We start from the raw sequence: 24,568 nt of genomic DNA, 5'->3' as shown, positions 1-24,568 counted from the left end.
GTCCATCTGCCGGGCTTATGGGGGTCCGTGCAGGTGGTTTCTTTTATTGTGCACGAGCGTACCCGTCGGGTTTATGGGAGCCCGGCGGAGTTAGTTAGATTGCTTGTCTTTGTTGCCTGTACGCTCGTGTACATACCCCCCATTTACTACTCTTTGCACTTGATGTGACCCTTTATTTGCATTTCAGTTTACTTTTGCTTATCTTGCTCAGTCGGCCGATGATGCCTACTGGGTACCTGTTGTTTTGGTACTCATGCTACGCTCTGCTTCTATTTTGTGATGCAGGTCCGAGCACTAGTAGCCAGCTTTGATCGAGCTTGGAGTAGACTTATCCGGAGACGGGGGTGAGCACACGGCGTTTTGTACTATTTCAGTCTCCATCTGTATATATAGACTTGTCTTTTTCCTTTCGAGACAGTCTAGTCTCTGTTGTCCAGTTTTGGGATTTGTACTCATTTTGTAGTAGCTCTGTACTAGTGACTTCCAGGTTCTGGGAGGGATCTTTATTTGTATATATGTTTTTGGTTTGCTTCCGCCTGTTTATATTGTTATTTGCCTACTCTTGTTTAATTTCTACCCTCAGACCCATTACTTGTGGTTCTGGGTTACGGGTTGGCTTACCTGCTGGTGGGTTATAGTAGGTGCCATCATGACTTGATAAATCGGGTCGTGACAACATTGTTATGAGATCATATACAAGATAGACAAAAATATGGATTTCGTAAGGATTGTAAAAAGAACTCAATAATATTTCTGAAGGAATACATTCAAGTGATAATGCGTCAATTCATACACTATTTAACAACACGTCATAAGTGCTAAGTCTAATTCAATTAGAAGGGAAGAAACAATTATCGATAACTATTTCAATTACAATTATTTATATTTCCTTGTGCAACATGTAATAATAGATAACTATTTTATTGAATGAAGCATCCATCATCATGATTGAATTAGGTAGAATATATTTCCTTAAATGATCCTTACCGATAAATTACAAATTTATTATTTTCTCTTCATTGTCTATGTAACAAATTTAAATTTGGAGTTAAGAATTTTATTCTTTAAAATTCTTTAAGGTTAGAATCTTCCCAAACATTTATAGTTATTTAATTTTTCACTCTATTATCTTGACATTAAGAACGATCTCATGTCATTGTGCAAGTACGTATTGTTATTAATATATATTAAATATCAAAGACTTGGATTTGGACTTGGACTTGACGCTTGGGCTTGGATTGAACCTTAAAATAAATATTTTTATAAAGCTTAAATATATACTCTATAAATAACAATGATTTTACAAACAAGAATAGTATATATATATTTAGTTTGATAGAAACTATACAAAATAGGTCAAAAATTAAAGAGACCAAGAGAAAAAATAACACAAGATAGAGATAATGATAGTTTATCTACACTCAATACTAATATTGTGATCATCATTTTTGAGAAATCTTTTCCACAATATCTAGGCATGGTTGCAAAACAGTATTCCTCCATTCTTCGTCAACAACTTCTTTCCAATCTTCTTTGAAAATGTCAGTAGCAATAATATGATGCATTGACGACATTTTCTCATTTATTAATCGTTGAATCTTGTCCAGTTGGTTACAAATTAATATACGAGTATTACGCTTGATGCTCGAAATTGAAGTTCCAAAAATCATCTTCTTTGATTCATCATCTCCGTCTATATATTTTTCTTCCCTTAAATATTTGGCCGTTTCAAGGACACCAATGGACCGTTAGATTCCTTTGGTGTAATCTGAATTTGGAATGAAAAATTACCGCACCTCATCCACCAGCCCTGCATGCAACATAAATTTTGAGAATAGTTTTATTTAGGTGAACATATATTTGAAAACCGAAAGTATTATTAAGAAAAATATATAAGAAAGTTTTCGTTAGAGTTATTATTATATTTTGATTCATATATAAAATAACTACAGAAACTACCTACATTGACCATTTCATCAACCCTCGTGTCAACTCTACGGTTCAAGGCTGATTGCTCTACATCAATCCAACTAAAGCAACTGTCATACTTATGTTTAAAAAAGAATACAGGGTCTTCCACAAGTATTTCAATAAACGAATTTGACCCTCCAACAATAATTGGAACACATTGAGTCTTAAAAATTATTTCTATGTATTCAATGGACTTCAGATAGAAATCTTCGGCCGTGAAGTTGGAATTTGGCACAATTTCACCTAAAAAATTGTGAAACAAAATAATTGCCAATTAATATTCACATTAAAATAAAGGAATAACAAAAAAATGTCCTCTTCAAAAATGTATACCTAGAAAATAGTGTCGTACACCTTGTTTCTCAGCGTGTGTGATCTTGTTGGTCACGATTTCAAGTTCCTTATAAACTTGCATTTGTCCGAGTTGATTATTTCTCCTCGAAAATGGGTGGCAAGGTCAACAGAGAGACGAGATTTTCCCGTTCCTGTTGCTCCCATTATGAACACCACTTTCTTCCTGTTGAACTTGTTATTGTTGTTGATTAAAGTATTCATTTTAGCTACACATAAACTAAAATTATAATAATAATTAGTTCAAAATAGTAAATAATCTAATGAAACCACTCATGCATACACTCATACATTAAAAAAATCTTATAAATATAAGGTTAATAAGTAGAAACCTAGCTTCAGATGTAATAAACTATGTAAAATAATATATTTTTCTTGATGGTGGTTATGAAAGAGATTGCATTGAGCATTTATAGTAAAATGTATTTGTGGACTTATTAATTATCATACCATATTCAGAAATACTGATATCTTTTAGGATAAGATCAATGACTTCTAAAAAATGTATAGATATGTCAACTTGAATTTTGGTAATGACAAGTAAATAATTTTAGGATAAACTTAACAAATGTACATTGTCTGGAGATCGCATGTAACTTGGCAATTATAGTAAAAATGTGATTATGAACTTATGAACTGGTATATATAATTTTTTTCAAAAATAAATCATATCTTTTAGGATAAGAATAATTCTTGTAAAAAGCCTACAGATACGTCAGCTTGAATTTGAGTGATTAGGCTTAAATAATTTTAGGATGAAGTTTCCAGATGCACATTGTTATGAGATCACATACAAGATTGACGAAAATATGGATTTCAAAAGGATTGTAAAAAGAACTCAATAATATTTCTGAAGGAATACATTTAAGTGACAATGCGTCAATTCATACACTATTTAACAACACGTCATAAGTGCTAAGTCTAATTCAATTAGAAGGGAAGGAGCAATTATTGATAACTATTTCAATTACAATTATTTATATCTCCTTGTGTAGCATCTAATAATGGATAATTGTTTTATTGAATGAAGCATCCATCATCGTGATTGAATTAGGTAGAATATATTTCCTTAAATGATCTTTACCGATAGATTGCAAATTTATTATTTTCTCTTCTTTGTCTATGCAACAATTTTAAATTTGGAGTTAAGAATGTTATTCTTTAAAATTCTTTAAGGTTAGAATCTTCCCAAACATTTATAGTCATTTATTTTTTCACGCTATTATCTTGACATTAAGAACGATCTCATGTCATTGTGTAAGTACGTATTGATATTAATATATATTAAATATCAAAGACTTGGATTTGGACTCGGACTTGACGCTTGGGCTTGGATCGGACCTTAAAATAAATATTTTTATAAAGCTTAAATATATACTCTATAAATAACAATGATTTTACAAACAAGAATAGTATATATATCTATAGTTTGATACAAACTGTACAAAATAGGTCAAAAATTAAAGAGACCAAGAGAAAAAATAACACAAGATAGTGATAATGATAGTTTATCTACACTCAATACTAATATTGTGATCATCATTTTTGAGAAATCTTTTCCACAATATCTAGGCATGGTTGCAAAACAGTATTCCTCCATGCTTCGTCGACAACTTCTTTTCTATCTTCTTTGAAAACGTTAGTAGCAATAATCTGATGCATCGACGACATTTTCTCAATTATTAATCGTTGAATCTTGTCCAGTTGGTTACAAATTAATATACGAGTATTACTCTTGATGCTCGAAATTGAAGTTTCAAAAATCATCTTCTTTGATTCGTCATCTCCGTCTATATTTTTTTCTTCCCTTAAATATTTGGCCATTTCAGGGACTCCAATGGACCGTCAGATTCCTTTGGTATAATCCGAATCTGGAATGAAAAATTGCCGCACCTCATCCACCAGCCCTGCATGCAACATAAATTTAAGAATAGTTTAATTTAGGTGAACAAATATTTTAAAACCGAAAGTATTATTAAGAAAACTATATAAGAAAGTTTTAGTTAGAGTCATTATTATATTTTGATTCATATATAAAATAACTATAGAAACTACCTGCATTGACTACTTCATCAACCCTCATGTCAACTCTACGGTTCAAGGCTGATTGCTCTACATCAATCCAACTAAAGCAACTATCATACTTATGTTTAAAAATGAATACAGGGTCATCCACAAGTTTTTCAATAAACGAATTTGACCCTCCAACAATAATTGGAACACATTGAGTCTTCAAAATTATTTCTATGTATTCAATGGACTTCGGACAGAAATCTTCGGCTGTGCAGTTGGAATCTGGCTCAATTTCGCCTAAAAAATTGTCAAACAAAATAATTGCCAATTAATATTCACATTAAAATAAAGGAATCACAAAAAATGTCCTCTTCAAATATGTATACCTAGCAAATAGTGTCGTACACCTTGTTTGTCAGCGTGTGTGATCTTGTTGGTCACGATTTCAAGTCCCTTATAAACTTGCATTTTGTCCGAGTTGATTATTTCTCCTCGAAAATGGGTGGCAAGGTCAACAGAGAGACGAGATTTTCCCGTTCCTGTTGCTCCCATTATGAACACCACTTTCTTCTTGTTGAACTTGTTGTTGTTGATGAGGAAAGTATTCATTTTAGCTACACATAAAATAAAATTATAATAATAATTAGTTTAAAATAGTAAATAATCTAATGAAAACCACTCATGCATACAATCATACAATAAAAAATCTTATAAATATAAGGTTAATAAGTAGAAACCTTGCTTGAGATGTAATAAACTATGTAAAATAATATATTTTTCTTGATGGTGGTTATGAAAGAGATCGCATTGAGCATTTATAGTAAAATGTATTTGTGGACTTATTAATACATATTAAATATCAAAGACTTTGATTTGGACTTGGACTTGTGCAGCTTGGGCTTGAATCGGACCCTAAAATAAATATTTTTATAAAGCTTAATTATATACTCTATAAATAACAATGATTTTACAAACAAGAATAGTATATATATCTGTAGTTTGATACAAACTGTACAAAATAAGTCAAAAATTAAGGTAACCAAGAGAAAAAATAACACAAGATAGAGATAATGATAGTTTATGTACACTCAATACTAATATTGTGATCATCATTTTTGAGAAATTTTTCCACGATATCTAGGCATGGTTGCAAAACAGTATTCCTCTGTGCTTCGTCAACAACTTATTTTCTATCTTCTTTGAAAACATCAGTAGCAATAATATGATGCACCGACCACATTTTCTCATTTATTAATCATTGAATCTTGTCAAGTTGGTTACAAATTAATATACGAGTATTACGCTTGATACTTGAAATTGAATCTTGAAGAATCATCTTCTTTGATTCATCATCTCCGTCTATATTTTTTTCTTCCCTTAAATATTTGGCCATTTGAGGGACACCAATGGACCGTCAGATTCCTTTGGTGTAATCTACATCTGGAATGAAAATTTGGCGCAGCTGATCCACCAGCCCTGCATCCAACATAAATTTAAGAATAGTTGGGAAAATGCATAAGTACCCCCCCCCAGCCTATACCTGAAATCCCAGAGACACACCTAACCTTTACTTAGGTCCTATTACCCCCCGAACTTATTTTATATGTAATATTCTACCCCTTTCTGGCCTATGTGGCACTATCTTGTGGGCCCTGCGCATGTTGAGATTTTTTTCAAGGATAGTGCCACGTAGGCCGAAAAGGGGTAGAATATTATAGATAAATTATGTTTGGTGGGGTAATAGGACCTTATTAAAGGTTAGGTGTACCTCTGGGATTTCGGGAATAGGCTGGGGGGGTACTTATGCATTTTCCCATTTTATTTAGGTAAACATATATTTGAAAAGCAAAATTTTTATTAAGAAAACTATATAAGAAGAGTTTTAGTTAGAGTTATTATTATATTTTGATTCATATATAAAATAACTACAAAAACTACATGCATTGACCATTTCATCAACCCTCATGTCAATTCTACGGTTAAAGACCGATTGCTCTACATCAATCCAAATAAAGAAACTGTCATACTTATGTTTCAACATGAATACATGGTCTTCCACTATAATGACCCGGACCCGAAATGTCATTTTTGATAATTTTCAATAATCATTTAACTATAGTTAATTAGTTTGCGGGTGATTTGTTTATTGTTAAAAATAATGGGCCAAGCCTGAAATATTAAAATAGTATAGTAGAAAATTAGTATTGTTAATAGATAGTTAATTTAGAAACAAACGAAAAAAAAGAAAAAGAGGAGGAGCAGAAAACAAACATGCGTGCGGTGTGAACACGGTTCAACAGAGGGCAAACTGCTTCACGTAAGAAAAATTCAACTGATGCTTTCAAATTCTGCCTGCATTAATTGCTTTGCTATCCTTTCATTAATTGTTGCACCTATATATAAATATATAATAATATTATATATCTATTTGGTTATATATAGAACGATAATTAGTAGTTGCCATTTTGGCTCTTAAAATCAAAACAACAAATCTATTTACGGGTTGTAAATTTTGATAATTCTACAATAAGTTGTGATTGGGTACTGATTAATTATTATGGGATAATGTTTGAAATACGGATGAATGGTGGTTTCGGTTAGCGACTTAACCTATGGGTTTGTCACTAATTTTAGGGTTCTTTTAACTCATAAATCAAGTTTTAATAATATTGGTATTTGATTGTAGATTTGAGAGATGTTTTTGGGTCTATATTAGACCTATAGTAATATGAGTGTTGTTAGTTTTGGAAGCTTATTGTGATTATTTATTTGAATAGATTGTATTTATTTGGAAGTCCAACGAAAGAGAAAGGCTCAATTCACGAAGTGATTGTTCGACTATTTGAGGCAAGTGGATTTCTAAACCTTTGTTAAGTGTATAGAATTCGTGTATTTCCTTGTAATATGTGTTTAGGGTAATGAGACTTAGTGATGGGTTGACTTGTCCACATTTATTAATTCTAATGATGAAAAAAGGGATAATAAAAGGCAATGTGATCCATTGTTTGTGTGATGTGTTGAGAATTGTTTGAAAGGATTATTGAATCATTGTTGATGTTGTATCCTGATTGTGAATTGTGTAATGTTATGAAAATGGTCATCTCTTCATTATTTGTGTGAACATGTCATTTGCATTGTTCTGAGACATAGTTGTGACAAGTGTTATGTGCATTGAGAAAGAATAAGAAAATAAAGAGGATGTATCATTTCGAGGGACGTATCGTGCGCCGCGATGGATACTATATTTCGAGGGACGTATCGCGCGCCGCGATGTTTACTATTATTGAGGGTCGTATCACGCGCTGCGATGAATGCATGGACAGATATGTCCCCCATGGGTCCCGGACTGAGAGACAGCGGGTGTGTATCATTAGGTCAGGCATGTATCACTATACTTGACATTGCATTTCATTTCATTGCACTTCTTTATGATTGGTGAACTTGATCTTATGTGTTGTTGATCTTGTGAGTGCCTTTCCATGGAACTTGTGACTCATGAATATTGAACTTGTTGTTGAAGATATGCAATTGTTAGAGTGTTGTTGTTGAGGATATGAAACTGTTGTTATTGTTGAGGATATGAAATTGTTAGTGTTGTGTTGAGTTATGTGCTTTGTAAACTGTGAATTGTTATGTTGGGTTAGTTTTGAGAAGGTTGTAGTTGTGTAGGTTGTAATTGATGAATATTGAGCTTGTTGTTGAGAATATATGATTGTTAGAATATTGTTGTTGAGATATGCGCTTGTAAATTGTGAACTGTTAGGTTGGGTTGGTTGTATACAGATTGTAGTTGTGAAGGTTCGGTTGGGGTGTAAGGAGTACTCATATTCTATCCCCTTAGCTCGTGTTTAGAAGTTTACTTGCTGAGTACCGTGTGGTTTGGTACTCACCTCTTGCTTCTACAAATTTTTGTAGGTTACGAGCCTGGATTTTTGTGGTACTTGTCATTCTCTTCTTTTCGAAGGTCTTTTGTGGAGGTTTGTGAGGTAGATGCTTGTCATTTCAGCGGACCTTCTTACTCTTATTTATGATCTTATTCTATTCTAGAAACAATGTCATTTTAGACCTGTGTTTTCTTTTGAATCAATTGTAATACTTTAGAGGCATGTACACGTGACAACCAGATTTTGGGGGTATTTTTGAGTTGATTATAAAATTTTCGCAATTTATTGTAATAATTGAGTTTTAGGCTGACTTGTCTTGGTGGGATAAGACGAGTGCCATCACATCCATTTTTGGGTCGTGACAAAATGGTATCAGAGTCCCAGGTTCATAGGTCTCACGTGTGTACAAGTCGAGTCTAAGTAGAGTCTCAAGGATCGGTACAGAGACGTTTGTACTTATCTTCAAGAGGCTATGGTGATTTTTAGGAAAACTCTGCACTTCTTGAATCTCTATCGTGCATCCTTTGTCCATTCTGATTTTTATCACTTCATTTTATTCTCTCTCACTTATGTGATGACTCGTGCATAGTTCCTCATGTGAGTATTTGGTGTGTTGTATATGTGTAATGACCCTCCATGTCATTTTTAAATTAAAGCATTCATTCCATCGTTTAGAGCGTTCCTGTAGCGACCCCAAGTCATTTATGACTTGCTGGCACTGACTGTTCGGTCGCCTGATTCTTTGTTTGGGTTTTAGGCCCGTTTCCCTGTTTTGGAGATTTTTATAACTTGAAAAATTGACTTTGGTCAACCTTCTTGGAAGTCGTGCTCAGATGAAAATTCTGACAGCTAGGTTAGCTTCGGAATGTCGATTTTTGTCTAGAACAACCCTTTGTTCACTTCCCGAGGCTTTAGATGGTAGTTGTGGAATCTAGCTCAAAACGATACTGGGTGTGGGACCCACTTTTCATCGAAGCGATCTCCAAATGGAAATTCCGCCTTCACCGTTGAGTCCAAAATATCGTTTCCAATCAGATTCCATATATGATTTGTATTTTTTCGACTCCGAACGAGTCCGGAACATCGAAATTTAAGTTTGAAGGGTTGTAGAATTTTAACGCGGCGGTGACGTGGCAGAGCCACGCGATGCCACGTGGCAGCAGAGTGGAAATCTGGAAATTTCCAGATTTTAGGACGATTTTCGTCCATTTTTTTCCCTCAACTTCAACATAAGATTTCTCCTTCATTTTGAGTCCAAATTAGGTGCTTCAAAAGGCTAACTTGAAGAGAATTTCGTGGGGAATCTAGAGGTGCTCTCAGAAACGCGACGGGAGGCTTCGTTTGAGGTAAGAAATCAATTTTAGCCACTGCTAGGGTGATGTTCGGATTGAATTGTTGCTGAATTTTGAAATGTGAGATCTTGATCATCTTAGGTCCGTTTTGAGTAATTCTTGAGGCTAACTTGTAGAGTTTTTCGCAAGAATCGTCGTGGTATAATTTGTTTGGGTTGAAAGGGTCTCGTTTTTCCAGAAATTGGTGATCAAGGGGCTGCCCATTTTAATTGTTGTGGCTGATTTGTGGTGTTTTAAGCATCTGTTTGTGCTAAATTTTGGGGTATTAGTTTAGTAAGGTATTTGGGACGTTTTCACGGATTCGTTTTCGAGATTCCAATTGTGGGCCCCACAATCCCGTTTTTGACCCGATTTTGGGTCCGTCTCTGAAAAATATAATTTTAGTGTCAATATATTCGTAATGACGAGGCGATTAACCTTTTGTTAGTGGGGAAGCATTTGGAGACCGTTCGGAGGGGAAAAGCTCCGGTACCGTGAGTTGGAGCACGCGTGATCGGCTTTCAGGTAGGCTATGGCTTTCTCTCGTGAGATTGAGCATGTTTAGGCATTTGTTTATTGATTTGCTTGAGTATGGAGGGGTTTAGGTGTTGAGCATGCTAAATTTCTATAATTCCTGCCTTAGACCTTATTTCGGGAAAGTGTTGGATTATGACAGCATGTCTCTTGATATTATTGAACATTTATACCTTGTGGTGTATATGATAATATTGATTTGAAGTATGTTTGGCCTTAGTCTAGGCTTAGACTAGTGTTGCCATAGACTTGCGAGATTTCGGATGTCGTTGGGCAGTAGAACTTTTTCCGACGTCGTTTCGGACGGTCAATTCCTTGTTAACTGATATAGCAGACTCGAGTCTGATAGTCGGTAACTCAGCTTATGACCTTGTATCCATAATGCCCTGCTTTTCTGTTAGCTACAGTACCCGGTTAGAGTCCGTGGTCCAGCTTACCTGTGATCTGGTTTTAGCTACAGTACCCGATTAGAGTCCGTGGTCCAGCTTACTTATGTCCAGGCTTAGCTACAGTACCCAGTTAGAGTCCGTGGTCCAGCTTACCTGTGATCTGGTTTCGGCTACAGTACCCGGTTAGAGTCCGTGGTCCAGCCCACCCGTGCCCGACCTTTGGCTACAGCACCCGGTTCGAGTCTGAGGTCCAGCCCATATAGGTTAACTCATTAGCTATAGTACCCGATTCGAGTCTGTGGTCCAGCTTGCACGTGGTGTATTCCCAATTCCTCACTAAAACATCAGTTTAGTCTTGATTACTCTCATATGTAGGTTGAGGTTTTGGAGGTTGGAGAGATTCCGATTAAAGTCCAGAACGTAATGAGATCCTGGAATATGATTGGGAATGGTTCAGTGAAAAGTTCGGAAATTGGTAATATTGTGATAGACCTTCTAGCTCCATTATTTTACTTTAACTGTCGGTGCATCTGTCGGTGCATCTGCCGGGCTTATGGGGGTCCGTGCAGGTGGTTTCTTTTATTGTGCACGAGCGTACCCGTCGGGTTTATGGGAGCCCGGCGGAGTTAGTTAGATTACTTGTCTTTGTTGCCTGTACGCTCGTGTGCATACCCCCCATTTACTACTCTTTTGCCTTTGATTGTGACCCTTTATTCGCATTTCAGTTTACTTTTGCTTATTTTGCTCAGTCGGCCTATGATGCCTACTGGGTACCTGGTGTGTTGGTACTCATGCTACGCTCTGCATCTATTTTGTGATGCAGGTCCGAGCACTAGTAGCCAGCGTTGATCGAGCTTGGAGTAGACTTATCCGGAGACGGGGGTGAGCACACAACGTTTTGTACTATTTCAGTCTCCATCTGTATATATAGACTTGCATTTTTCTTTTCGAGACAATCCAGTCTCTGTTGTCCAGTTTTGGGACTTGTACTCATTTTGTAGTAGCTATGTACTGGTGACTTCCAGGTTCTGGGAGGGATCTTTATTTGTATATATGTTTTGGGTTGCTTCCGTCTGTTTATATTGTTATTTTCCTACTCTTGTTTAATTTCTACCCTCATACCCATTACTTGTGGTTCCGGGTTACGGGTTGGCTTACCTGTTGGTGGGTTATAGTAGGTGCCTTCATGACTTGATAAATCGGGTCGTGACAATATGTCTTGGATGTTAGATTTGTTACAAATGTGGAAGTCATAGACTTATGAGAAAGATGTGTTGTGAGATTTGGAATGTTCAATGATTCGAAAAGATTGATTTAGGTGATGACTTGATGAAACATTTTGAGGATATTTGGATGATTAGGTTGAACAATGGTTTAAGGGACTTCATGAGCGTCTGATATTTATTTTTAAGCTAGTCATCTAGTAGTGGGATTAATATTTGTGTGGTATAGGAAATATCTGGAGTGGTTTGACAATTAAAAGTGGAATGATGAACAATGTAACATGGAAAATACAGTTGGTATGGTTGTTATAACATGTATGGATTGCTTAGCAAATGATGAGAATGATGTTGCACCAATTGAGGTTAGAATCTTTCATAGATTGAATGTATATCAATAGGATCATTATATGACTAGTACAGTAGTATTGATGCTTACTTGGTTAGAGTTATGAAATGTGTTACTTCTGCTATGAACCTGATGTAAGAAAGAATGCATATATCTTGGGATAGAGATGTAATGAATTTGATAATGTTTTGAATTTATCCAATGGATAGAAATGTGTGGGCTATTTGGGTACGATTTGCTCAATAGGTATGATGTGTTCTAGTGGTGGATCTAATGAACTTTAACGATGTGGTACTAGTGGTGTATGGAAATGGATACATCAATTTTTAAGCGTGAATACTACCTACTTAAGGAGTTATTAGTTATACCACATGCTCGTATAATGAAATTCGATGTTGCATTCATATTTAAGCATCCAACAAGTTTGATACTACGGAGAAATGAGTTAAACATTATTTATAAGGAAGCTTTTAGTTGTGTATCTTTGGTAAATTATTGATATGTTTAGGTTGTGAAGTGTATCTCAAGGATTTTAATGAGTAGTGATTTCATCGTAGGCTCCATGAAAGTGGATCGATATTTGGATGACAAGCGTATGGGTAAAAAAAGTCCCAACGAGTATACTTGCGTGAAGGTAATTGAAAATTTTAGTAAAAAGGGCATATAAAAGTGTGTTAGTCCTTTGGATTTGATTGGTATAGCTGGGTTTGAGATGTCATGTCAATGACACGGGTGACTTCATGATGATGACAAGGGCTAACCGAGGATAATGGTAATAAGAGTTTGTGATGGATTTTGATTGAGATGCAACTATATGATAAGGATTATTGATTAACAAATTTTTGTATGGTAATGACGACTTGCGAGTACCTAATGTGATGGCTTGCTACTATTTGATGAGTAGCGTGGGATCGTGGAAAGTTATAGGAGGTGCTGAGACACCACTCGAATAGAATTGAAATGAACTAGAGTCACAAATGAAAAGAATTAGTGGGATGTATTTTAGTCATTGGAAAGAGGTAACCAAGAACAAAGGTATTTACTCTAATTGCAAAGGACAAAGATATATCTTTAGAGATGCGTGGTTCTATATATTTTGCTCTTATTATGGTAATAGTGTCACATGTTCATCAGATTGAATAATAATAATTTGGTAAGTTTTGAGAAAGAAGTCTACACATGATTGACTCAAGTATGGTGATAAGTTCTTTTACGATTTTGAGTTTGGTAACTGGTACAATTTAATTTTAACGAAAGATATGATAATGTCGATAGAGAGGCGATCAATGATAAGCTAAGATACGTGAATTCATAAAAATCAAGGTATGAGTTAATGTTGATAGATAAAGGGATTGGGTTACACATTTGGATTCAAAACTCAAGGTTTTTATTGTGAGTTTAGGTTTGTGGTAGTGTGCTTTGTCAAGGTAGGGATTGGTAAGGTAAGAAATGATCGATCGCATTGAGTATGAAGCACTTAGAAGGACTTGTGCATAATTTGAGTCGTAAAATTGATTACTTTTGATTGATATACATAAGGGGGGTTTCACGTAATGTTTTGGCTTAGAGGATAAGGTAGAAATATCATGGGTTGTTGGTCAAAGGATAAGATTGGTAAGCAAGTCAGCCAAAGGAGAAAGAGTATGGTGTATTGAAGAGTTCAAGGTATTTGAAATTTGTGTCATGAAAATAATTTAAGAAAAGTGAAGGAATATGACCTCTTGTATAAACCCTTGGTTTGTAGTTGAAAGATTTATTAATTTTTGCCTATGAGTTTAGATATGACTGTGAGATATGAACTAGTTCGGTACAGACTTACTATGAATTATCATCAGCTTTTCTAAAGATTAAGTTTTGTTTGGTTGACAAGCAATGATGTGTGGAAGATTATATGTGGTTATGTCGAGCTAGATTGTTCAAATTATGATAAGTAACTTATTGATGCTAAAAAAAGTGGACATACAGTTTTACATGATTAATGAGGATTTCGAGGGGATTGAAACTACGTACTTTGTTAATGGGATTCTACAGACTTTAGGATGTGTTACATAGGCATTTGATGGTGCGTAGAAATTATGAACTTATAGTACACTGAATTATTTGAGTGGCCAAGAATTTTGTAAGTGTTAGTATGAGGTATATGATGGTTTTGAATATTAATTGAAATTTGGTATCTAAAAAAAATTATGTGGAGTTGACATTGAGTGTGATTCAATTGTTGTATCTCGGTGGTAAAGTACTATTAGATTTGGAGTTATTGTTATTAGTCTTGGGTGTGACATGTATTTGTCATGAAATTCTTAAATGAAAAGAGAGGGAGCCGTATTTTGAAATTTTTGGAGGCGACAATGTATTTTCTAAGAAGATTTTGATACTAGTGATGGTTTGAGAGTAAGGTAGATAGTTGGGGTGATTATAATGGTTATTAGTACTAAGAGTGTGGGCTTCAATGGAATGATGTAAAGAGTATGTTGGGCCTAATAAATTGAGCATGGGTATGATTGTAATGGGGACCAAAGTGGTGGATTGTGGGTAGCTAGAAAATCAAAGAGATAGAGATATGGGCACTATGGAAGGAGTATCTAGTGTTATTCGACCTTGGTTCTGTATATTCTTATGTGACCATCTACTTCGTTTTGGATATGATTTGGAGTGTGATTCCTTGTCTATACCCACGCGTTTTTTATCATATCTATGGGTGAATTCCTAGTGGTGGATCGAGTGTACCGATCCTATGTTTGTCCTCTTAGTAGGGTGGCATCTTGGGTAGACTTGGTCATTTCAGTTATGGCAGATTTGGTGTTGTTTGAGATAGTTGAAGTATACTAGTGATTCTACACACACAACCTTGCTTATGAGAACCTATCTAATAGCTACTATGAAGAATTACACTTGTCTAAGACTGTTGTTAGAGGTTTTGCATTTTGAGTGTATCGCTTGTTGGGTGTTTACTTAACCATTTTCTTCTTTGGATTAGATAAGTTTGATTCTCCCTTGATGAGTACCCAGTGTCTAAAGATAAGATTTTTATAACTTAAGCTCGTGAAAATATTGTGTTGTGAAAGGGAATCGTGATAAGATATGTGATGGTATGTGCATTATGAGTGTTTGTTGGTTGATTCAGGCTCACTTCTGGTTGTAATCAGTATTGATTCAGAAGGTTATCTTGTTTATGTGAGAAAAGATTTGTCATGATGGCTATGTTAAGGTCCAATGAGTTCCAGTTTAGATTGAGTTCATGGGTTAGTATGTGTCTTGATTATCACTCCTATTTATAGATCTTCTAAAGTTTGATTTGAAAGTTTAGTTCTTAATAGTTGATCTTGATGGAATGGCCTTAAGGAGGAGCTCACTTAGCGAGATGAACACCGACTGGTAGGTCATAACTTAGACTTTTGGAAACATCAGTTATTCTTCCTTCTTTTTCCTTATGTTCGACGACGAACATGATTTTAGTGGTGGATAATGTAATGACCCGGGCCTGAAAGGTCATTTTTGATAATTTTGAATAGTCATTTAACTATACTTAATTAATTTGCGGGTGATTTGTTTATTGTTAAAAATAATGGGGCAATCCTGAAATATTAAAATAGGTTAGTAGGAAATTATTATTGTTAATACATAGTTAATTTACCAAAAAAAAAGAAAAAAAAAGAAAAAGAGGAGGAGCAGAAAACTAACCTGCGTGCGGCGTGAACACGGATCAAGAGAAGGCAAACTGCTTCACGTAAGGAAAATTCAACTGATGTTTTCAAATTCTGCCTGCATTAATTGATTTGCTATCCTTTCATTAATTGTTGCACCTATATATTAATATATAATAATATTATATATCTATTTGGTTATATATAAAACGATAATTAGTGGTTGCCATTTTGGCTCTTAAAATCTAAATAACAAATCTATTTACGGGTTGTAAATTTTGATAATTCTAGAATAAGTTGTGATTGGGTAATGATTAATAATTATGGGATAATGTTTGGAATATGGATGAATGGTGGTTTCGGTTAGCGACTTAAGCTATGAGTTCGTCACTAATTTTAGGGTTCTTTTAACTCATAAATCAAGTTTTAATAGTATTGGTATTTGATTGTAGATTTGAGTGATGTTTTTGGGTCTAGATTAGACCTATAGTAATATGAATGTTGTTAGTTTTGGAAGCTTATTGTCATTATTTATTTGAATAGATTGTATATATTTGGAACTCTAACGAAAGAGAAAGGCTCAAGTCACGGAGTGATTGTTCGACTAATTGAGGCAAGTGAATTTCTAAACCTTGTTAAGTGTATGTAATTCGTGTATTTCCTTGTAATATGTGTTTAGGGTAATGAGACTTGGTGATGGGTTGACTTGTCCACATTTATTATTTCTAATGATGAAAAAAGGGATAATAAAAGGCAATGTGATCAATTGTTTGAGTAATGTGTTGAGAATTGTTTGAAAGCCTTGTTGAATCATTGTTGATGTTGTATCCTGATTGTGTTGTTGTGAATTGTGCAATGTTATGAAAATGGTCATCTCTTCATTATTTATGTGAACATGTCATTTGCATTGTTCTGAGACATAGTTGTGACAAGTGATATGTGCATTGAGAAAGAATAAGAAACTAAAAAAGATGTACCATTTCGAGGGACATATCGCGCGCCACGATGGATACTATGTTTCGAGGGACGTGTCGCGTGTCGTGACGTATACTATATCTCGAGGGACGTATCGTGCGCCGCGATGGTTACTATTATCGAGGGTCGTATCGCACGCCGCAATGGATGCATGGACAGATATGTCCCCCATGGGTCCCGGACTGAGAGACAGCGGGTGTGTATCATTAGGTCAGACATGCATGACTATACTTGACATTGCATTTCATTGCATTGCACTTCTTTATGATTAGTGAACTTGATCTTGTGTGTTGCTGATCTTGTGAGTGCCTTTCTGTGGAACTTGTGACTCATGAATATTGAACTTGTTGTTGAAGATATGCAATTGTTAGAGTGTTGTTGTTGAGGAAATGAAACTGTTGTTGTTGTTGAGTATATGAAATTGTTAGATTGTTGTGTTGACCTATGTGCTTTATAAATTGTGAATTGTTATGTTGGGTTGGTTTTAAGCAGGTTGTAGTTGTGGAGGTTGTAATTGATGAATATTGAGCTTGTTGTTGAGAATATATGATTGTTAGAATATTGTTGTTGAGATATGTGCTTGTAAATTGTGAACTGTTAGGTTGGGCTGGTTGTATACAGATTGTAGTTGTGAAGGTTCGGTTGGGGTGTAAGGAGTACTCGTATTCTATCCCCTTAGCTCGTGTTTAGAGGTTTACTTGCTGAGTACTGTGAGGTTCGGTACTCACCCCTTGCTTCTACAAATTTTTGTAGGTTACGAGCCTGGATTTTTGTGGTACTTGTCATTCTCTTCTTTTCCAAGGCTTCTTGTGGAGATTTGTGAGGTAGATGCTTGTCATTTCAGCGGACCTTCTTACTCTTATTTATGATCTTGTTCTATTCTAGAAACAATGTCATTTTAGACTTGTGTTTTCTTTTGAATCAATTGTAATACTTCAGAGGCTTGTACACGTGACAATCAGATTTTTGGGGTATTTTTGAGTTGATTACAAAATTTCCGCATTTTATTGTTATGATTGAGTTTTAGGCAGACTTGTCTTGGTGGGATAAGACGAGTGCCATCACATCCATTTTTGGGACGTGACATCCACAAGTTTTTCAATAAACGAAATTGACCCTCCAACAATAATTGGAACACATTGAGTCTTCAAAATATTTTCTATGTAGTCAATGGACTTCAGACATAAATCTTGGGAAGTGAAGTTGGAATCTGGCACAATTTCACCTAACAAATTGTGAAACAAAATAATTGTCAATTAATATTCACATTAAAATAAAGGAATCACAAAAAAAATATCTTTTTCAAATATGTATACCTAGCAAATAGTGTCGTACACCTTGTATCTCAGTGTGTGTGATCTTGTTGGTCACGATTTCAAGTCCCTTATACACTTGCATTTTGTCCGAGTTGATTATTTCTCCTCGAAAATGGGTGGCAAGGTCAACAGAGAGACGAGATTTTCCCGTTCCAGTTGCTCCCATTATGAACACCACTTTCTTCTTATTGAACTTGTTGTTGCTGATGATGAAAGTATTCATTTTAGCTACACATAAAATAAAATTATAATAATAATTCTCATGAAAACCACTCATGCATACACTCATACATTAAAAAATCTTATAAATATAAGGTTAATAAGTAGAAACATTGCTTCATATGTAATAAACTATGTAAAATAATATATTTTTCTTGATGGTGGTGATGAAAGAGATTGCATTGAGCATTTATAGTAAAATGTATTTGTAGACTTATTAATTATCATACCATATTCAGAAATACTGATATCTTTTAGGATAAGATCAATGACTTTTGAAAAATGTATAGATATGCAACTTGAATTTTGGTAATGACAAGTAAATAATTTTAGGATAAACTTAACAAATGTACATTGTTTGGAGATCGCATAAAACTGGGCAATTATAGTAAAAATGTGATTATGAACTTATGAATTGGTATATACCAAATTTTTTTTTAAAATCATATCTTTTAGGATAAGAATAATTCTTGTAAAAAACCTACAGATACGTCAGCTTGAATTTGGGTGATTAGGCTTAAATAATTTTAGGATGAAATCTCTAGATGCACATTGTTATGAGATCACATACAAGATTGACGAAAATATGGATTTCAAAAGGATTGTAAAAAGAACTCAATAATATATCTAAAGGAATACATTTGAGTGATAATGCGTCAATTCATACACTATTTAACAGCACGTCATAATTGCTAAGTCTAATTCAATTAGAAGGGAAGGAACAATTATCGATAACTATTTCAATTACAATTATTTATATTTACTTGTGCAGAATATAATAATAGATAACTGTTTTATAGAATGAAGCATCCATCATCATGATTGAATTAGGTAGAATATATTTCCTTAAATAATCCTTACCGATAGATTGCAAATTTTTTATTTTCTCTTCTTTGTCTATGCAACATTTTTAAATTTGGAGTTAAGAATGTTATTCTTTATAATTCTTTAAGGTTAGAATCTTCCCAAACATTTATAGTCATTTATTTTTTCACTCTATTATCTTGACATTAAGAATGATCTCATGTAATTGTGTAAGTAGGTATTTATATTAATATATATTAAATATCAAAGATTTGGACTTCGCACTTGGGATTGGATCAAACCTTAAAATAAATATTTTTATAAAGCTTAAATATATACTCTATAAATAACAATGATTTTACAAACAAGAATAGTATATATATATCTATAGTTCGATACAAACTGTACAAAATAGGTCAAAAATTAAAGTGACCAAGAGAAAAAATTACACGACATAGAGATAACGATAGTTTATGTACACTCAATAGTAATATTGTGATCATCACTTTTGAGAAATCTTTCCATATTATCTAGGCATGGTTGCAAAACAGTATTCCTCCATGCTTCGTCAACAACTTATTTTCTATCTTCTTCGAAAACTTCAGTAGCAATTATATGATGCACCGACCACATTTTCTCATTTATTAATCGTTGAATCTTGTCAAGTTGGTTACAAATTAATATACGAGTATTACGCTTGATACTTGAAATTGAATCTTGAAGAATCATCTTCTTTGATTCATCATCTCCGTCTATATTTTTTTCTTCCCTTAAATATTTGGCCATTTCAGGGACACCAATGGACCGTCGGACTCCTTTTGGTGTAATCTGCATCTGGAATGAAAATTTGTCGCACCTCATCCACCAGCCCTGCATGCAACATAAATTTAAGAATAGTTTTATTTAGGTGAACATATATTTGAAAACCAAAAGTATTATTAAGAAAACTACATAAGAAAAGTTTTAGTTAGAGTCATTATTATATTTTGATTCATATATAAAATAACTACAAAAACTACCTACATTGACCATTTCATCAACCCTCGTGTCAACTCTACGATTCAAGGCTGATTGCTCTACATCAATCCAAATTAAGCAATTGTCATACTTATGTTTAAACATGAATATAGGGTCTTCCACAAGTTTTTCAATAAACGAATTTGACCCTCCAACAATAATTGAAAAACATTAATTCTTCAAAAAAAATTCTACGTAGACAATGGACTTCAGACAGAAATCTTCGGCCGTGAAGTTAGAATCTGGCTCAATTTCACCTAAAAAATTGTGAAATAAAATAATTGTCAATTAATATTCACATTAAAATAAAGAAATCACAAAAAAATGTCTTTTTCAAATATCTATACCTAGCAAATAGTGTCGTTCACCTTGTTTCTCAGCGTGTGTGGTCTTGTTGGTCACGATTTCAAGTCCCTTATACACTTTCATTTTGTCCGAGTTAATTATTTCTCCTTGAAAATGGGTGGCAAGGTCAACAGAGTGATGAGTTCTTTCCGTTCCTGTTGCTCCCATTATGAACACCACTTTCTTCTTGTTGAACTTGTTGTTGTTGATGATGAAAGTATTCATTTTAGCCTCACATAAAATAAAATTATAATAATAATTAGTTTAAAAGAGTAAATAATCTCATGAAAACCACTCATGCATACACTCATACAATAAAAAATCTTATAAATATAAGGTTAATAAGTAGAAACCTTGCTTGAGATATAATAAACTATGTAAAATAATATATTTTTCTTGATGGTGGTTATGAAAGAGATTGCATTGAGCATTTAGAGATTGCATTGAGCATTTATAGTAAAATGTATTTGTGGACTTATTAATTATCATACCATATTCAGAAATATTGATATCTTTTAGGATAAGATCAATGACTTTTGAAAAATGTATAGATATGTCAACTTGAATTTTGGTAATGACAAGTAATTAATTTTAGGATAAATATAACAAATGTACATTGTTTGGAGATACCATATAACAGGGCAATTATAGTAAAAATGTGATTATGAACTTATGAATTGGTAGATACCAAATTTTTTTTAAAAAATCATATCTTTTAGGATAAGAATAATTCTTGTAAAAAACCTACAGATACGTTAGCTTGAATTTGGGTGATTAGGCCTAAATAATTTTAGGATGAAGTTTCTAGATGCACAATGTTATGAGATCACATACAAGATTGACGAAATTATGGATTTCAAAAGGATTGTAAAAAGAACTCAATAATATTTTTGAAGGAATGCATTCAAGTGATAATGCGTCAATTCATACACTATTTAACAACACGTCATAAGTGCTAAGTCTAATTCAATTAGAAGGGAAGGAACACTTATGGATAACTACTTCAATTACAAATGATCCTTACCGATAGATTGCAAATTTATTATTTTCTCTTCTTTGTCTATGCAACAACTTTAAATTTGGAGTTAAGAATGTTATTCTTTAAAATTCTTTAAGGTTAGAATCTTCCCAAACATTTATAGGCATTTATTTTTGCACTCGATTATCTAGACATTAAGAATAATCTCATGTTATTGTGTAACTACGTATTTATATTACTATATATTAAATATCAATGACTTGGACTTGGACTTGCACACGGCGCTTGGGCTTGGATCGGACCTTAAAAAAAATATTTTTATAAAGCTTAAATATATACTCTATAAATAACAATGACTTTACAAACAAGAATAGTACATTTATCTGTAGTCTGATACAAATTGTACAAAATAGGTCAAAAATTAAAGTGACCAAGAGAAAAAATAACACAAGATAGAGATAATGATAGTTTATGTACACTTAATACTAATATTGTGATCATCATTATTGAGAAATCTTTCCACAATATCAAGGTGTGGTAGCAAAACAGTATTCCTCCATGCTTCGTTAACAACTTCTTTTCTATCTTCTTTGAAAACGTCAGTAGCAATAATATGATGCACCCACCACATTTTCTCATTTATTAATCGCTGAATCTTGTCAAGTTGGTCACAAATTAATATACGAGTATTACGCTTGATACTTGAAATTGAAGCTTGAAGAATCATCTTCTTTGATTCATCATCTCCATCTATATTTTTTTCTTCCCTTAAATACTTGGCCATTTCAGGGACACCAATGGACCGTTGGATTCCTTTTTTGTAATCTGCATCTGGAATGAAAATCTGACGCACCTCATCCACCAGCCCTGCATGCAACATAAATTTAAGAATAGTTTTATTTAGGTGAACATATATTTGAAAACCAAAAGTATTATTAAGAAAACTATATAAGAAAAGTTTTACTTAGAGACAATATTATATTTTGATCCATATATAAAATAACTACAAAAACTACCTGCATTGACCATTTCATCAATCCTCGTGTCAACTCTACGGTTCAAGACTGATTTCTCTACATCAATCCAAATTAAGCAATTGTCATACTTATGTTTGAACATGAATACAGGGTTTTCCACGAGTTTTTCAATAAACGAATTTGACCCTCCAACAATAATTGGAACACATTTAATCTTCAAACAATTTTCTCCGTAGTCAATGGACTTCAGACAGAAATCTTCGGCGGTGAAGTTGGAATCTGGCTCAATTTCACCTAAAAAATTGTGAAACAAAATAATTGTCAATTAATATTCACATTAAAATAAAGGAATCACAAAAAATGTCTTTTTCAAATATGTATACCTAGCAAATAGTGTCGTACACCTAGTTTCTCAGCGTGTGTGATCTTGTTGGTCACGATTTCAAGTCCCTTATAAACTTGCATTTTATCCGAGTTGATTATTTCTCCTTGAAAATGGGTGGCAAGGTCAACAGAGAGACGAGATTTTCCCGTTCCTCTTACTCCCATTATGAACACCATTTTCTTCTTGTTGAACTTGTTGTTGTTGATGATGAAAGTATTCATTTTAGCTACACATGAAAAAAAAATATAATAATAATTAGTTTAAAATAGTAAATAATCTCATGAAAACCACACATGCATACACTCATACTTTAAAAAATCTTATAAATATAAGGTTAGTAAGTAGAAACCTTGCTTGAGATGTAAGAAACTATTTCAAATAATATATATTTCTTGATGGTGGTTATGAAAGAGATTGCATTGAGCATTAATAGTAAAATGTATTTGTGGAATTATTAATTATCATACCATATTCAGAAATACTGATATCTTTTAGGATAAGATCAAGGACTTTTAAAAAAATGTATAGATATGTCAACTCGAATTTTGGTAATGACAAGTAAATAATTTTAGGATAAACATAACGAATGTACATTGTTTGGAGATCGCATATAACTAGGCAATTATAGTAAAAATGTGATTTATGATATTATGAATTGGTTTATACCAAAATTTAAAAAAAATCATATCTTGTTGGATAAGAGTAATTCTTGTAAAAAACCTACAGATACGTCAGCTTGAATTTGGGTGATTAGGCCTAAATAATTTTAGGATGAAGGGAAGGAACAATTAACGTGATAATGCGTCTATTCAAACACTATTTAATCACACGTCATAAGTGCTATGTCTAATTCAATTAGAAGGGAAGGAACAATTATCGATAACTATTTCAATTACAATTATTTATATTTACTTGTGCAGCCTGTAATAATAGATAATTGTTTTATTGAATGAAGCATCCATCATTGTGATTGAGTTAGGTAGAATATATTTCCTTAAATGATCCTTAGCGATAGATTGCAAATTTATTATTTTCTCTTCTTTGTTTGTGCAACAACTTTAAATTTGAAGTTAACAATGTTATTCTTTAAAATTCTTTAAGGTTAAAATCTTCCCAAACATTTATAGTCATTTATTTTTTCACTCTATTATCTTGACATTAAGAATGATATCATGTTATTGTGTAAGTACGTATTTATAGTAATATATAGTAAATATCAAAGACTTGGACTTGGACTTGGACTTGGACTTGGCGCTTGGGCTTGGATCGGACCTTAAAATAAATATTTTTTTTAAAGCTTAAATATATATTCTATAAATAACAATGATTTTACAAATAAGAATAGTATATAAAATTGTAGTTTGATACAAACTGTACAAAATAAGACAAAAATTAACGAGACCAAGAGAAAAAATAACACAAGAAGGAGATAATGATAGTTTATGTACACTCAATATTAATATTGTGATCATCATTTTTGAGAAATCTTTCCACAATATCTGGGAATGCTTGCAAAACAGTATTCCTCCATGCTTCGTCAACAACTTCTTTTCTATCTTCTTGAAAACGTCAGTAGCAATAATATGATGCACCGACCACATTCTCTCATTTATTAATTGTTCAATCTTGTCAAGTTGGTTACAAATTAATTTCTGAGTATTACGCTTATTACTTGAAATTGAAGCTTGAAGAATCATCTTCTTTGAATCATCATCTCCGTCTATATTTTTTTCTTCCCTTAAATATTTGGCCATTTGAGAGACACCAATGGACCATTGGATTACTTTGGTGTAATCTACATCTGGAATGAAAATTTGCCGCACCTCATCCACCAGCCCTTCAGGCAACATAAATTTAAGAATAGT

At 33.5% G+C, this 24,568-nt stretch overlaps 1 protein-coding gene and 1 pseudogene across 1 annotated transcript in view; one reads left to right on the top strand and one right to left on the bottom strand.

Moving 5' to 3' along the window:
• The window catches only part of LOC125864367 (sphinganine C4-monooxygenase 1-like), a 752,368-nt gene that overhangs the window by 530,613 nt on the left and 197,187 nt on the right, over nucleotides 1-24,568 (top strand). The gene's annotated exons all lie outside the window — the stretch shown is intronic.
• On the bottom strand, nucleotides 2,167-22,867 carry LOC125858010 (adenylate isopentenyltransferase 5, chloroplastic-like; annotated as a pseudogene).

The sequence above is a fragment of the Solanum stenotomum genome, chromosome 1, assembly GCF_019186545.1.
Source record: "Solanum stenotomum isolate F172 chromosome 1, ASM1918654v1, whole genome shotgun sequence".
In the NCBI taxonomy this organism is placed as follows: domain Eukaryota; kingdom Viridiplantae; phylum Streptophyta; class Magnoliopsida; order Solanales; family Solanaceae; genus Solanum; species Solanum stenotomum.
The sequence above is the reverse complement of the archived record's forward strand: the minus strand, read 5'-3'. Positions and strand labels throughout refer to the sequence as shown.